The following is a 13,874-nucleotide window of genomic DNA, read 5'->3' on the forward strand; positions in this document are numbered from 1 at the left end:
CAACTTCTTTATATATTGTTCCACATTTTTGAATGTGACTATTAGATATTGAATACACTCCTTCAGATGCAGTAATTCTTCATTACATTGAGTGTTTCAGGTCTGTTGTGCAAATAACATTTAAATGAATCTTGCAGAGTCTAGTGAGTGTCTTGTCAATATAAATTTTAGTAATACTATTTATTTGTCCATGTAGCTTTAATTCACATATGAACAGATGCCAGTTCCAGGTGCCAGACTGAAGGCAATGTGAATTGTATAGCTAGTTTATGGCAGAGATGTAAGAGTAATTTTCCCCTCTACCATGATATCTTATATATTACTTGATATGTATCAGTGCTAATAAGAACACCATAATTTGCTGAGTAGTGTTGGTTTTGTCCAGATATTGCAGTCTTTAAAATTGCTATTTAGCTTGTAGCTTATTGTTTTGCAGGTGATATTCTAGATTGCCTGACTATGTTAACATCTGAGATACTGTCCTGAGATATGGTTCTGATATGCAATTTAAGTCCATTCTCAAAGACAATATCCACTTTCTTAAAATATAGTAAGTAGTTCTGTATTGCTTCTGTTACTTTACGTTCTACCCGATGTATATGAAGAGAGCTTTCAGAATAAGCAGTGTCATTTTGTGCCACTAATTGTAGTCATAGCTAAAGGCTTATGTGCATTTTCAAAGGTGTATTAATGTAATAGGGTTCAGGCACCTAGGCAGCGAGACATTTTCCTGTGGTACATTTGACTGGTGACACATGGCTGAAGTGACATTCAGCTGCAGAGAAATATGGCTGTTTAGCAAATTCCTTGTGAGCAAAGAGAGGTGCACACTGCCATGCTCACAGCTTTAATAACCAAATGCATGGTGGCAGAAGAAGTAATGAGTGTTGTGCTCAGTGTACAGTACATGCTTATGTAACTACAACATGTAGAAGTGTGCTACAGCATGGAGGAAATCCTGAATGCTAGTGTACTCACATTCATGCTCCAGTATGCATTTAAGGTAATGTTCCCTAGACACTGTGAAGGGGGTTGTGGTCCATGCACATCACTTATAAAGGCACTGCCCATTGTGCACTGCATTCTTACTGCCACTAACATGCCCTCTGGGCAGCCTGCTGCTAATGCCTGCCATATTTCCTGCTGTCTCATTTGCCTTGGGGACCATGAACATTGTTTTCCCCCTGTGCATTTGGTTATGGAAGTTGTGGGCATGGCAACATATTCTTCTCTTTGCCCACAGGGAATTTGCAAACAGCCATATTTCGCTGCAGCTGAATGTCACTTCAGCCATGTGTCCCCAGTCAAATGTACCACAGGGAAATGTCTCGCTGCCTAGGTGCCTGAACCCCTCCCCGGGTTCAGGCACCTAGGCAGCGAGACATTTTCCTGTGGTACATTTGACTAGTGACACATGGCTGAAGTGACATTCAGCTGCAGAGAAATATGGCTGTTTAGCAAATTCCTTGTGAGCAAAGAGAGGTGCACACTGCCATGCTCACAGCTTTAATAACCAAATGCATGGTGGCAGAAGAAGTAATGAGTGTTGTGCTCAGTGTACAGTACATGCTTATGTAACTACAACATGTAGAAGTGTGCTACAGCATGGAGGAAATCCTGAATGCTAGTGTACTCACATTCATGCTCCAGTATGCATTTAAGGTAATGTTCCCTAGACACTGTGAAGGGGGTTGTGGTCCATGCACATCACTTATAAAGGCACTGCCCATTGTGCACTGCATTCTTACTGCCACTAACATGCCCTCTGGGCAGCCTGCTGCTAATGCCTGCCATATTTCCTGCTGTCTCATTTGCCTTGGGGACCATGAACATTGTTTTCCCCCTGTGCATTTGGTTATGGAAGTTGTGGGCATGGCAACATATTCTTCTCTTTGCCCACAGGGAATTTGCAAACAGCCATATTTCGCTGCAGCTGAATGTCACTTCAGCCATGTGTCCCCAGTCAAATGTACCACAGGGAAATGTCTCGCTGCCTAGGTGCCTGAACCCCTCCCCCCTTATCAACCACTACTCACTGGCCATGTTGTCTTCTGCATGCCAGTGACTTGCATGGCAGAATACTGATTTTAGTTAGAATGCTTAAATTAGGTTTGTTTTGTTATTTTCCCCCCAAACCCATTCACACACCACTGCCCTACGCTTAAACAGCCGAGATTGGCTAATAAGAATTAAAATTGATTTTTTTTAAATTTTTGTACTGTTTGCAATGCCAATGGCCTTATACTTGACCATTGGCATGCTTACTATATGATATGCAGCATTTATTTGGGACTGTCATAGCTCCTTTTTGGATTTTGCAGACATGCACTCGGTTACTAACCGAGTACATTTCTGCTGATTGCAATAGTCCTGCACGGATGGTCACAAGCTTCCTGGATCGCAACTTCACCTCATTTGCATGAATTTCTAATGCAAATGTGGTGATTTGCATACAAGGGCTTTGTCCGTGCAGGATTAGTGCAAGAGTGCTCGTGCATGCCCCTGCAGGCTGTTCCTGGATCGCACGGCAGACATATTGCCTGCTTGAGCTACTGCACTGATCTTGCATGCCATGCAAGCTTTTGAGAATCCGGGGGATTATGTGTAAACGCTTAAATTGATCTCTTCTAAAAGAAATTTAATCCAAGCAACATCAAAAAACATTGCACAAGGAATGTAGTCCTAGAGTTCAAAATCTGAGTTTTCATAGATAAAACACATTAAAAATTTGTCTGCTCTTAAAGAGCAGCTTAATAACTTCCCTTCAAAACTATACAGCTCTCATAACCAAGTTGATGAGAAAAGTAGTGCTTCTGAATGTAATGGATTCAACAACATACTTACATTTTATGTTAATATTCTCATATTAAATCTAGATATGAAATTCCTCACTTATGTATTCATGTTTGAAAGCCAAAAAAATAATTTCAATTTATCAAAAGGTCTACTAAATTATCTAATGGTTGTTTAGATTACATACAAATATCTGTGCTATTAAATCTAAATCTTCTGTTTTACTCCTTTTGAGTGATGTTTGCAATTCTTTGTATAAATATTCACATAACTGCAGTCCAAATAAAAGCTTCAGATTGTATGTATTTGGCCACATACCTGTTAACAGTAGAGGTAGAGGCAATGAAAATCTTTTTGAGCTTAATGAACACAAATGGTAGATTTTATGGAATACATGTACTTTCCTAACCATGTCATGACTATTATAATTTCAAATGTGTTTTAAATGATGAAAAGTTAATCCTCCAGATTCTCTATTCCCTGCACGGTGTGCATGATTAGTGCAGGACCTCTGACAGGCAATATGTCTGCCATGCGATCCAGGAACAGCCTGCAGGGGCATGCACGAGAGCTCCTGCACTAATCATGCACGAACTAAGCCCTGGTATGCAAATCACCTAATTTCCAGGAGAAATCCATGCAAATTAGGTGATTTTGAAATCCAGGAAGCTTGCAATAGTCCGTGCAAGATGAGTGCTATCTGCAGAAATGTACTCAATTAGTAACCAAATAAATTTCTGCAAAATCCGAACCGGAGCTATGACAGCTCCAAATAAAGGCTGCATATCATTGAGGAAGCATGCCAATGGCCACGTATAAGGCCATTGGTATTGCAAACTGTTTCAAAAATAAAAAAATCAACATTTATTTATTTTTTTCGCCGATCTCGGCTGTTTAAGCATAGGGCAGCAGCGCGCAAACGGGATTGGGGGAAAATAATAAAATAAACCTAAAATAAGCATTCTAACTAAAATCAGTACTCTGCCATGCAAGTCAATGGCAGGCAGAAGAAAATCTGGCCAGTGAGTAGTGGTTGCTAAGAGGGTAGGCTCAGTGTGAGACACGTAACTATGCATTAGCAGGTAATCCTATGGAAATGAGGGGAAGGATAGTGAATCCCAGTTTTCCCCAGCATGTGAGGCAGATCCCAACAGTGTAAGAGTATGAATAGCTGGGTACAAGACTAGGATATATGTGACATCATGGGGGGGTGCGTCAGGCATGCTGTAAGTGGATTGGAGCCTTGTGACTCGGGATTGCTCCTAGCTTAGATGTGCTAAGTTAAGGGGTGTGTCTAAACCTGCTTAGCACTCTTTACAAAGCCTAAGCGGGTGTGCATTTTAAAGGAAAAAAATAAATGTTAAACCAGGAAATAGCAGCAGTGTGCACATTTGAGCACTCTGTTTGCGCATCATGCACACGAGCTTAAACAGGAAGGCAATGGGAAGGGAAAACAGCAGTAGGAAGGTAATAAAGGAGAACGAGCTTAGCTGGCAGGTGAAATGTATCAGAATCAGCCAATTACACAGACAGCAGACCAGCCCAGCCCAGAACACTACTATAAACTAAGCAAACACCTTCCCCTCTGGCTTTTCCCACACTCTACACCACCGGTGTATACAAGTGGGAACATTTTAACAAACAAACCTATAAAATGAGAAGGGCTGCAGCAGGAAACATAGATCAACATGTGCAAGAGGATGAGGGTGGTGAGGATGTGAATGCTGCCGAACAACCCACAGTGAGGAGACAGAGAAGAGTGTACAGACCCAGGGTAACCTACCAGGGGCTACATGAGCTGGAGATAGTTTAACGCTATAGGGTGGACAGAGACCTCTTACAGCAAATTGTTGAGCTGTGCCGGCCACACTTGATACACCAAACTGGCCGAGGGAACCCATCCCAGTGGATACAAAGTTATGTGTAGGCCTAGGTATACTAGCCATAGGTACCTCCCAAAGCACAACTGGGAATATCATGGGGATCTCTCAAGAATCAGCATCCAGAGTATTCCACCAGTTCTTGGATGCCATGTCAGCACATGCCAGTGAGCACGTATATTTCCTCAACACACGTGAGGTGTTGACCAGCAATATACATCTTTTCCATCAAATAGCAGAATGCCCTGGGGTAGTGGGTGCTATACATGGCATGCACATATGCATCAACGGACCACCCAGTGAGCAGGGTAGGGCCTACATCAACCACAGGGACATCCCCTCCATCAACTGCCAGGTTGTATGTGATGCCCAGGGCATTATAATGAATGTGTGTGCTGGCTACCCTGGAAGCTATGATGATTCACACATATGGCATCTGACACAGCTGTACCAAAGATTTGCCAATGTGGACATCCCCTATGGTCACCTAGTGGGGGATGCTGGGTACACACTGCAGCCGTGGCTGATGACACCCATCAGAAATGTACACACACCTGAACAACAACGCCATAATGTGGCACACGCACAGGCCAGACATATAATAGAGCATGTGTTTGGGATGCTCAGGTCACAGTCCCGGTGTCTGGACACATCCGGTGGAGCCTTACACTATTCACCAGCTACATGTACCCAAATTGTTATGGTATGTGCTATGCTACACAGTATGATCCTGCGGAAATAGCTGCAGCAAGAACAGCATGAGGGAGGGCCACACAGCCCCCCACCAATGCCAAGGCCTGCAAAGGCACAGAGTGGCTTAGAGGAGGAACAACCTGAGCCTGCCCCAGTAGGCAGAGGGAGGCATGCCCAGTATGCTCTGGTCTTTGCAAAGAGGCAATGCATAGCACATGCACTGACACAGTAGGGACACAGGGAATGACACCTCTCTCTGACTCTCACATACAGTAAAAGGGATGCCAAACATGACACTACCTGTGCTCAACCATGTATAGGGAGTGTACTATGTGCATCTGACATAGGCAGTCTTCCAGCACCATCCGCAAGTCTGGCACATCCTCAAGGTAAGTCAATCAACCTACCAATTGCCAAAATGGAGTAGAATGTGTTGTTACCTGTAGCTATGGTATGAATGTAAACATGCAAGGGAATTGGGTGGCCGAATGTTATGACAACACAACAGACAGTAGACACCCATAGTGGCACCATGACATCTGTAAAACATACTGGAGCCACCATAGTAGCCAGTACTGCACAGGGTGACAATACCCACTGCAGAAAATGGGCTGTGCGACATGTGTGTCCATAAGACCCACACATGCCAGTCAGGAAGGTTCACATACCCAACAACAGGCTCTGCCAGCAGGATAAGTGCAGACAAACCCAAACAGAGCCTGTGCCATGGCCCCAGAATGATGGCTATGGTTAACCTCCCCCCCAGAACTACACAGACAGACCACAGCAGGGCAGGCAGTGGGATGTTAGTTCTGAAGGGTAGGAAGTCACACAATAATATGTAGGACAACCAAAGGCATGATCTGTAGTACACTGGTATGCCTCTAGTCAGCATGATAGTTAGCAATACAGAATAAAATGGAGTACCTGACATACCAGTACAGTCATAGTAAATGTGTACAAGTGTCACATGTGCCCCTCACATCCTGCATAGTAATGTAATAAACAGTCAGATGTGCCCCCCCAACCCTGTGTAGAAATGTAGAAACAGTCAGTTGTGCCTCCCCACCATGCAGAAATGTAGTAACAGTCAAAGCCAAATGATCGCTGGATACCCTACAGAGACAGCATGCTACCTGTTCGTGTACAACACAAAGGTCAGCACTACAGTGCAAACTACCTGGACACGATCCACAAAAACAATACAGATGGCCGTACTGGGCATGCTCACACACTTAAATACATGAAGGCCATGACTGCAAACACCAGTGGACAAGACATATCTGGCAGTTGCAGTTGTTAGTGCAGACACTTGTCAGTATGCACCACTCATGCATTGCACACACAGTGGATAGGAATACAGACATATATGTCAGGACAACACACTAATATAAGCCAAAGGTAGACGTACATAGATGTGTAGAAGAGGGTCATTGTGACAAGGAGCCATCCAGGCCTGTCCCACCCAGTACACAGCCAAAGGGCCCCAAACACATGAAGTGCAGATGACACCCACTGCAGATACTAGCCACCAGTATCTGTCAGCATTACAGACTATGTGGTGCATGTGCCAGCTGTGCAAATGCTGTACAAGGAAGTAGTCATCTAGTAGCTGTATAGACGTACCTGTGACATATGACCCCGTGTGTGCCCACATGTGGCTTGTCAACCCGTAGATGAATGAGTTATGGCCCATGCACACACCATCTTCCCCATAGCCCTATTATGACAAGCCTGCTGAGGTAATTCAATGTGAAATACACCTTTGGGAAAGCTGTAGCCCATAAATCTACGTAGCATGTCCTGTAACTGCGCACTGCTGTAGTGTGAAAAAATAGTTTGATAGGTGTTCTAACCCCAGATCTGCCACCTGTTTGTGTGTGTCCATCTGACTCAGTAGAGAACAGTGCTTTTTAGAGTACTCACACTCCTTACAAGTCATATACTCAACTTTGGCAAGGCTGCTGATGTCACCCACCTAGAAATACACCTCCTGGAAGGTTAGTGCCAGTAATGTATGTAGTGCATCCTGTAACTACATACTGCTGTAGTGTGATAAAGTAGGTGGGTAGGTGTTCTAATTCCAGACTTGACAACTGTGTGTGTCTGACTGAGTAAAGGGCAATGCTTTTTAGGGTACTTACAATTCATATACTCAACTTTGGCAAGGCTGCTCATGTCAACCACCTAGAAATACACCTCTGGGAACATTGTAGCCCAGTGAACTCTGTAGTGTGTCCTATAACTGCATACTGCTGTAGTATTATAAAGTAATTAGGTAGGTGTTCTAACCCCATACCTGGTAACTGTGGGTCTGACTGAGTAGAAAACAATGCTTTTTACAGTACTCACACTCCTTACAAGTCATATACTAAACTTTGGCAAGGCTGCTGATGTCACCCACCTAGAAATACACTTCTGGGAAAACTGTAGCTCAGTAATCTCCATAGTGCATCCTTTAACTGCATACTGCTGTAGTGTGGTAAAGTAGTTAGATAGATGTTCTAACTCCAGACCTGGCAATTTTGTGTATGTTCATCTGTCTCTGACTGAGTAGAGAACAATGCTTTTTAAGAGTACTCACACTCCTTACAAGTCTTATACTCAACTTTGACAAGGCTGCTGATGTCACCCACCTAGAAATACACCTCTGGGAAAACTGCAGCCCAGTAATCTCCATAATGCATTCTATAACTGTGTATTGTTGTAGTGTGATAAAGTAGTTAGATAGGTGTTCTAGCCCCAGACCCGCCAACTGTGTGTGTTTGTGTGTGTGTGTGTGTGTGTGTGTGTGTGTGTGTGTGTGTGTGTGTGTTTGTGTGTGTGTTCGTCTGACTGAGTAGAGAACAATGCTTTTTAGAGTACTCACACTCCTTACAAGTCATATACTCAACTTTGGCAAGGCTGCTGATGTCACCCACCTAGAAATACACCTGTGGGAAGGTTATAGCCCAGTAATCTCCGTAGTGCATCCTATAACTGCTGTAGTGTAGTAAAGTAGTCAGGTAGGTGTTCTAAGCCTAGACCTGACAACTGTGTGTCTTTGACTAAGTAAAGGACAATGCTTTTTAGGGTACTTACAATTCATATACTCAACTTTGGAAAGGCCGTTGATGCCAACCACTTAGTAATACACCTCTGGGAACACTGTAGCCCCATTATCTCTATAGCGCGTCCAGTAACTGTGTACTGCTGGAGTATGATTTAGAACTGTGGTAGGGTTCCATCCTCAACCATGGTAGTTCTGGGTGTTTTGTGTGTGTTTCAATGTCTGTGCACATAACAATGCATTATAGGCTAGTCACCTGCAATATATTTGAAGTGCCCTACTTTCACAATCCTACTGATGTCATTCTTTATGAAATACACCTTTGGGGAAGGAGTTCTCAAGTAATCCCCATGGTGTGTCCTATAACAGCTCCATGCTGTAGTGTGAAATAGACCTCAATCATGATTTCAATATCCACACATGTTGGTTGTGGATGTTTTGTGTGTGTTTCACTGTCTGTGTAGGGAGCAATGCATTTTAGGCTACTAACTCACAGTACATTCGAAATGCCCTACTCTGGTAAGCCTGCTGATCTCACTCCTTGTGAAATACACCTTTGGGGAAGAAGCTATCTAGTAATCCCTGTGGTACATCCTATAACAGCTCCCTGCTATAGTGTGATGTATAATTTGGTCATGGGTTCTATACCCACATGTCAGTTGTGTATGACTCACTGTCTGTGTAGGAAGCAATGCATTTTAGGCTACTACTTTGGTAATCCTGCTGATGTCATTCATTATGAAATAGACCTTTGGGAAAAAAGTATTCCAGTAGTGTCTGTGGTACATGCTACAAATGCATAGTGCTGTAACCTAAGTTAGGTCAGGGTTCTACTCCCACACATGACAAGTGTGTGGGTGCATGTGTATTTTTCTATCTTGTGTAGAGGTGGTTGTGAGTGTGTGGAGTGGGTTTTGCATATTTCTTATATGGTGGACCTACAATATATCACATTGTCAACTGTAGTGGGATAACAGATGTTAAATAGGTGAGAGGCTGGGGTGCAAAGCCATACCCATACATGTGACATCAAGGCCAGACAATCACAGTTAGCAACCCTAGTATTACCCAGAGCACACTATCAACCCATGCCTCATACACACACATGCCTAGGCAACAGCCAATATGTGGGTAGTACACTGCATATTGGCCACTGATAGTAACTATGGAATGATATCAGTGGGCATGTCACCCTGCCCATCTGTCCAATATGCACGTACATGCAGAGAGTGAACCTCCCCCATGTTCCCCAGTGGACATCTGCACCACATGTGACCCACAATGGACATAGCATGCCTGACAACATGCCCTGTATGGACAGATGCCACTGACACCAGGGAATGCTGTTAGCATGCTATCAATGTAGGTGCAGGGTAAACCTGCTGCCCATTACCAGTACCTGCCAAAGGTGGGCAAGACTGGCACATCTGATGATAATCTGTGTTCAGAACATGGGCCAGACACCCCAGGTACAGTTCCACATGTCACTGTACATGAATGCGGGAGGTGTGCACATCCTAGACACCATCCATGTCATGGAGCAAGGAGCACATACATGGCAGGGGATGCACAGCATTAACCACACACAATAGCCACCCAGGTGACTGGATGGGGGATACAATAACCACCTGTGTGGGCAAATGCAGAAATGACAGCCCTGAGCCGCAATGCAGACCATTGTCATGTGGCCTGATGCCAAGATATACTCATAACCTACCCTTGTTTAGCCTGCTGGCACAGTTGACTACCACATACCCATGCAGACATGCACCCATGCATGTCAGTACTGACACCCAGTGTGTTCATGTGTGTGTTGCATGGTGCGTATGTCCACATCCACACTCACTACAAACCCCCTGGGCATACTGAAGCATGCTTTCTGATGTCTGACACCTCCTCATAATCTTTGCCAATACGACCTCCATATGACTCGTGTGGTGCATTAGATACCTGCACATTGATGTGTTGTGGCAATCCCACTAAGGATGAGTTGTACTCCTGGCCCTGCCAAGTATGTCAATGTGTGTGTGTGTCCCTCTGAGAGTGTGGCTGTGTTGATGCTCTCACCTATTCATATAGATAGGCACGTGTATGTCACCTACCATATATCTACTGTATCCTTGTTACAGATGTCACTCACCATCAGATAAGGTAACCCATGTGGTGCATCCAATAATTGCATTGAAGTGTGATAGCACTACATACTGGTCAGGGGTTTGATACCCTCTGCTGGTAGGTGTGGCACAAACATGCTTTAGTTTTACTCTCCCACCCCTCCCTGACATGTATTTCCCTCCGTCTGCCTCCACACTCCCTCTCTGGTGGATGGAAAGACCCACACCTGCTTTGCTTAGGCAGCAGCATGTGTATTTTCAGTGATGCTCATGATCAGATGATGGCCTCTGCACAGATTGCAGCCCTCCCCTAGCTGATTGCATGTGGAACAGCTGTGGTAACATTCCCATAGCCAATTGCATGGAAACACACTCCAATATCTAGGAACATCATGTTGGTATTGGCCGTTTTCATTCACTGTGAGCAGGAACTATATCTGTTGTTTGGTAAACAGCATCTCAGATGGATTGGGGATTTACCTCTAAAAACATACACTGTGGAAAGAGGGCAAAAAACAGGAGGGGGATGTGCCTGACATGACTACAGACTGTAGGTGCTGCTATACTGCATTTGGAGTAATGTTGTTTTAACAGTATTTGCCTGGATATGGCTATCATACATGTCGCAATACCTGTCATGTCAGTTCCATGTATATGAGGAATCCCCATCTACAGGGTCATCTGCAGACTGGGCAGTGTCGTGCCCTTGGTTTCATATGTTAGCCATGGAGCATCTATCTGTGGAATGCAGAAGGTAATGTGAGGACTGCAGTCTGTAGATGGTGAAGACCGTGATAGTTACTGACTTCATATCCCTCATAGGACATATGTTGCAACAAACCCTGTTACAATGGTAAATGTATGAGTTTATCACAGCAAAATGTCTATATTGGCCCTGTGTATGTGCTGTCAGCCACACCTTTGTCAACCTTTGTACATATGTCGTGCATGAAGTAGTGCATATGTGCTGTACACCATAAATAGTGTCATCATATCTGATAACAAGCCAGTGATATATCTGATTGCTACACATGTTATGTACAGTAGGGATTATACTTCGCGACATAACCTGGACATTCTGTGGATGTTTGTACAGTACTGAGGTCTGTGTAGTTATGGTGAATGTCGGTAGTGTGTGTATTGTTAATATGTACTGTAACATGTGCACAGACTGTGGTAGATGTCATTGTTCTAGTTCCCCTTCTATCTGATGTTACCTGCTGCCCCACTGTATGGTACCATTTTGATGTACATGTTTGTAGGGCCATACACACACATGTCCCATAGCACAGACAGCCATCAGACCAAACAATGTAGCAGCCCAGTATATGTAGGGTCATTCTGTGAGTGGCACATATGAGGATGGTGTAGATCAGATAGTCCATATACTGTAATATTATGTTAGCTTACCATATGTGGCTGTGGCTGTGTTCACATTGGTTGTGGTTATGCACTTTCACACAGGTGTATCTTCCCCTGTGCTGTGACATGCCTGTTGAGCCTGCTATATATGCAGATACATGTGCATTCCCCCATAGGAGATGTATGCCAGTGTTGATCCAGTCTGCCGGTAGCCTGCACAGTGCATTGTTACATGCCTAGCAGCTTAGTGTATTTACCCAGTGAGATGTCATGTGCAGATACTTGACAGATGTACTGCTGCCGGGCCTCCCTTAACAGTCATGTATGTCAGACAGAGCAGTGGGATGCGGTACAGATATATGCCAATATCTAGTGGGTAGTATGTGTCCATGACACCCCTGTACCAGCAGTCATTCTGTGTCAGGCCAGACAGGAGTGTGTGAATGCAAAACCTATCATGGCAAATGTATACCAGATGTTATGTGCCATACCCATCTACATGGTTGTCTACATCCATATTGTCAGGCCTGGTACACATGTTGTTCATTAAGGGATTATGTGTATACCTCTGCATTGTACAGGGTGTGTCCAAAGTTACACATATACTGGTCAATATCTCTGCTACATACCACAGGGGTATTACATGCTAGTGGTGGTACTTTACAATGATTTCCTTAGGATGTCTGTCAGTAGCCAGTGGCACACATATTATAAGCAGATGTGACCTTCCACACACACCATGTCTGTGAAGACAATCCCAATGACAGTAGCAATAGTCTACTAATATACCTGCTATACATACCTGACATACCCTTGCACTATGACTTTGGGACTATAGGGGCTGGGGTAGAGCTACACTCCATGTCCAGGGCATATGGTGGAAATATACGTACATATACTTTTATATATATATATATATATATATATATATATATATATATATATATATATATATACTTACGCATGTGTACTACTTCCAATTACCACTGCCATGGCAACCACCCACTATAAATCCCTACAGCAGGTAGGTGTGGTCCCTTTACATTTCCTGTGTGTTGGGCATCCTTCCTGTGTGTGGGCATCAGTGTTACAGACAGCAGGTAGCAATACCTCTTACAACAGAACCTGCAGACACAAGCCAAATACACATTTGAGTAAGGTTCCAGACCTACAGACAGCGTGAGTAGTCTTGTGTACATTGTATCTTGCTGGTCTTACAGGGTTTTTGTGTACATGGTACTTTTGCATGGAATGTTGTCTGTCTGCATAGCTCTCAACTGTGGGCCGATAGATATGATACCAAGATGACTGGCTGTTAGGTTTTGTCTGTGCACCACACAGGTGTTGTCCCAGATATATCAGTGGCATTCTGTTGAGTGCTATCAGTACATGGCTACATTCATTTGTATTTCAATGTTGTATTCCTGCATAAGTGTATGCTGCAACAAATCCTGTAACACCAGCAATTTCCAGGGTGTGTAACAGCAATAATGCAAATATGGTCCTATGTTCCTGCCTCTGTCATCCACATATATGCCAGTCTTTGTCCTGCTGTGATACAGAACAGGGTTGTTATGTAATGGCCTATCATTATTTACTGCTAGCATAGTCCATATATATAGGGGCAACAGCTGGACAACACATATGTGCCCTTGTACATTCCAGAGCTCAGTGTGTGGTACACAGTGTTCCTTGCCCTTGTACAGCCTTTTATGAGGGGGGTTCAATGCCATTAACCTAGTCTTTGACACCTTTATAGGGATATAACTGTTAAGACAAGGGTCATTCAGTGTGATAGTGAGATGTTAGGTTAAACAATGTTATGTACGAGATACTGTGACATTAACACAAGTGCTACATTTCCCCTTAGGGCTTGACTATAGGGTGTAATTGGAGGCTGCTGAACTACATCTGTAATTGTTGATTGTTACTTATCTTGAAGGCAAACCCTGTGTCTACTATTGTACTAACTGAAGGCCTTGG

The sequence above is a fragment of the Protopterus annectens genome, chromosome 3.part0 (assembly GCF_019279795.1).
Source record: "Protopterus annectens isolate FY-2018-M chromosome 3.part0, PAN1.0, whole genome shotgun sequence".
Taxonomy (NCBI): Eukaryota; Metazoa; Chordata; order Ceratodontiformes; family Protopteridae; genus Protopterus; species Protopterus annectens.